This window comes from Henckelia pumila, chromosome 4 (genome assembly GCF_033568475.1).
Source record: "Henckelia pumila isolate YLH828 chromosome 4, ASM3356847v2, whole genome shotgun sequence".
In the NCBI taxonomy this organism is placed as follows: domain Eukaryota; kingdom Viridiplantae; phylum Streptophyta; class Magnoliopsida; order Lamiales; family Gesneriaceae; genus Henckelia; species Henckelia pumila.
The window spans coordinates 96,567,902-96,571,611 of NC_133123.1; positions in this window are offsets into that span (position 1 = coordinate 96,567,902).

Here is a 3,710-nt window from a genome sequence, read left to right on the forward strand (position 1 = left end):
GTAAGCAACCCGCTCCAGCCATCGTCCCTCTTGTTAGGGAGTTCTACGCCAATGCTGCGGAGAGGACGGATGGCAAAGCATTTGTCCGGGGCACTTTGGTTTCCTACGCAGCTTCTGAGTTGAATGCCATGCTAGAGACACCAGATGTCGATGACAACATATTCCATAGCGCTACCCTTTACCCGGATGTCCACGAGATCCTTAATCAGCTGTGCTTTACCGGGGCTACTTGGTTGGATCCGGTTACTTACAAGTGCTTCAAAGAGAAATATCTTTTTGTGAGTCCGGCCACCTGGTACGCATTCCTATGCCGCCGTCTAATGCCAATCTCACACAAGAGGGAAGTTCATGTCGACCGTGCTGTGTTGCTATACGCTCTCGATGTCGGATTCCCGGTCAATGTGGGTCGAGTTGTTCATGATCAGATACGGCAGTCGGTCACTTCTAGGACATCCATTCCTTTCTTTCCCATGATCATTACACAGTTATGCATGCGAGCTGGTGTGCAAGCTAGAGCAGACGAGGAATGGTTTCAGCCGATGCTACCCATTGACCAAGCAGCTGTTGATGCAAAAAGGGCTTATAGGCGGAGCCTAGTTGTGGTGGATGACCAGTTTGTGGTGGTACACAATCCGGTGCGTCCTATTCCACCTCCACGCCGCCCTACTGCAGTTACTGTTCAAGAGATGGCCACTTTCACTCAGCATTAGAACACGTTCAATGCGGCCACAGCTGCAAATTTTTAGGTGTTAGACTACATATCTCGTGGCATCTCCGAGAGACTAGGGATTGATCCCACCACGCTCCCACCAGCGGTTCCTTTCCCGCCACCTTTTGAGTTTCCATGGGTCAACCCAGTGCCACCGCCAGAGCATGATGAGGATGGGGCAGACGCCAATCCATAGATCTGGGGAGTTTTATTTTTTACTTTTTGCATTGCATCCTTTTGTTTTTATTGCTACTTGTTTTGTTGTGTGCTTTTGTTCAGTTTAGTTCTCAATCATTGAGGACAATGTTTCATTTAAGTGTGGGGGGGTGCATTCATGCATTGCATTTCATTTGCATTGTTGTTTTTGTTGCTTTGTTGCATTTATTTCATTTTAGGATTTTAGCATTCTGTTGCATTTTGTGCCTGGCCGATGATGAAGCTTTGTTTGTGAATTCCATGCCTATATGACAAGTTTTTTCACTGATGAAACTCAGTAGACGAGTGAACTCCTACATACTCTATGAATTATACTCAAATCTGAATTTTGAAACATACAAACGTTGATAGGATTGAGGCATTGTTTGGATTATTTGGTCGTACATTTTCTTGAATCTTTTGTCCTTAGATGTCCTTTGAGCTTTCACATATATATGAGCACATGAGATGCATATTTCTGAATTTTGTGCAAAATCATCGTTTACTGTTGATGATTTCTTTTTTCTGCACTGATTAATATTTGTATGAGTTGATTGTGAATTGAGACATGTCTAGAACTTGTTCAAGCATCCCTCGAGGCGCAATACGGGTACACTGTGACTTAGGAGTGATGTAGGCAATTTTTCTGAATTCGTTTGAGCTTTTCAAGCCATCCACTTTATTAATTATCCCTAGTACCTTGTTTGAGCCTGATTGAAAAACGAATGGCATGCGTGCAAACGTGTGGTAAACCCCCATTCGGCATTATTTCAAGGTCCTACAACTACTACCCATAGCCTAAACACTGTTTCCTACCTTTAAGGGAGTGAGTTGAATGTTAAAATTATTTTATGCTCCTGCGTTGAATGGTTAATATGGAATGGTGTGATGATATCTTGAAAGGAAAGAAAAAAATAGTATTGAAAAGGGGATAGATAAAAAAAATGATGAAAAAAGTGGTGAAAAAGAAGGACAATTTAATGGTGAAAAGCATTAGAAAAGAAAAAATGGAGATCAATGAAGTAAAAAGCGGTGTGAAAACTGAATGAAAAGGAATGAACTCCAAAGATAGACATAATTTACTCCCTCTTTCAATTCTTTTCCTTTATTGTAGCTATAAGCCAAGCCTACATTATAAGCCAATTAAGACCTATTGACCGAGTCACAGTCGCCCAATATACAAGTGGAGAGGGGTTGCGAGAATTTTGCCTATGGACTGTCGATTGACACTATTGATGAGTATGAATTTTTTTATCAAAACACGTACACACTAGATTTCTTTGTGTTTAACCGATTGTGAGTGTGTTGATTTGATTTCTATTCATTATAATCCTGTGAAACCATGAAAAGTCCTCATGATCTATGAATATGTGAATTGGATTTGGAGGCGAGTGTTTTGAACTTGAGTTGCGGGGTTTATAAGTTTTTGAGGTGAAATCCGTCTGGTTTTAAAATTTTCAAAACAATGTGAGTTGGATGGATGGATGGATGTGAAAATTTTGAAAGATGAACTGAGGCCAGTGCTCTGTAGTATTTCTGGATTCTTGTTTGCATATTTTGTTTTGCATAACTTGCTCGAGGGCGAGCAAGGTTCAAGTGTGGGGGTATTTGATAGTATTATTTTGTTTGCATTTTTAGTGTCATTTTGTTAAGTGTTTTGCATGCATTTTGTGTTATTGTTCATGTTTTATTCTAGTTTTATTTTATGTCATGCATTGAGCTTCCTAACTTAGTTTTGATTTATTGTGTAGGAATTACCATGTTTTGATTAAAGAAATTGAAATGCGTCCATGCGTCCAAAGAAAACAGCAAAACAGATTTTTCATCATAGAAGCATGCGCTCGATCCTGGCATTTTCCCAGATCGAGCGCGGTCATGAGATTTTCAAGACAATAGGCTGCCTCAACTCGCCCGCTCGATCGCACATTCTTCCCGGATCGAGCGCGGCCAAGGAATTTTTAAGGCAGAAAGTTGGCCGGTATTGCGCGCTCGATCGGGTATATATCTAGGATCGAGCGCGCGGGTCTGTTGCGGGAAGAAATTTGTAATTTTGGACCCGATCGAGCGCGCGGGTCTGTTGCGGGAAGAAATTTGTAATTTTGGAAATTCTTTTAATTAATGCCCTATACTTTTATTAGACTTTTAATTTCGTTTTGGAGACATTATCAGTAGATTCTAGACGCGGAGAATGTGAAGAACTCTTTCTGGACGGCTAGGTTTCATCTATCTTTTCTTAATTTTAATTTTTTTCATGAATTTTTGTAGAGAATTCATGAGTATTGTTGGCTAAACTTTTAATACTTGGTTGAGGGAGACGAAACCTTGATATATTTTATTCATGAGATTCGATTCGTTGTGTTTAATCTTTATTAAGTATCAATCTTTGATCCGTTTTATTATTTTATGTTTGTATACGAGATTTTAGGATTGGCCATCTGAGGATTTTGTTTTGAAAACGATAGCTAAATTAGAATTCAAATCCGTAATTGTTTGAATAATCTAATTTGTAAAGCAACTACGTTTGATATTTTCTGCTGTTGAATTTATTAAATCGTAGGATCAATTATTGACTAGGCTAAATACAACCGCTGGTGTTTGTGTTGTCTAGGTTCGTCAGTTTTACTAGTTTGAATGCTACCGTGGATTTAAATCTGATCGCTGGTATTGGGTTAATTTATGGGGTAAGGGTTAATTTAGAATGTTGTTTTCTAATTAACTAAAATTAAGGTGAAATAGGAATTTGATTTTCAATGACGAATATTTAATAGGATTAATTATTTTTAGAGAATCGATGATTGAATGAATG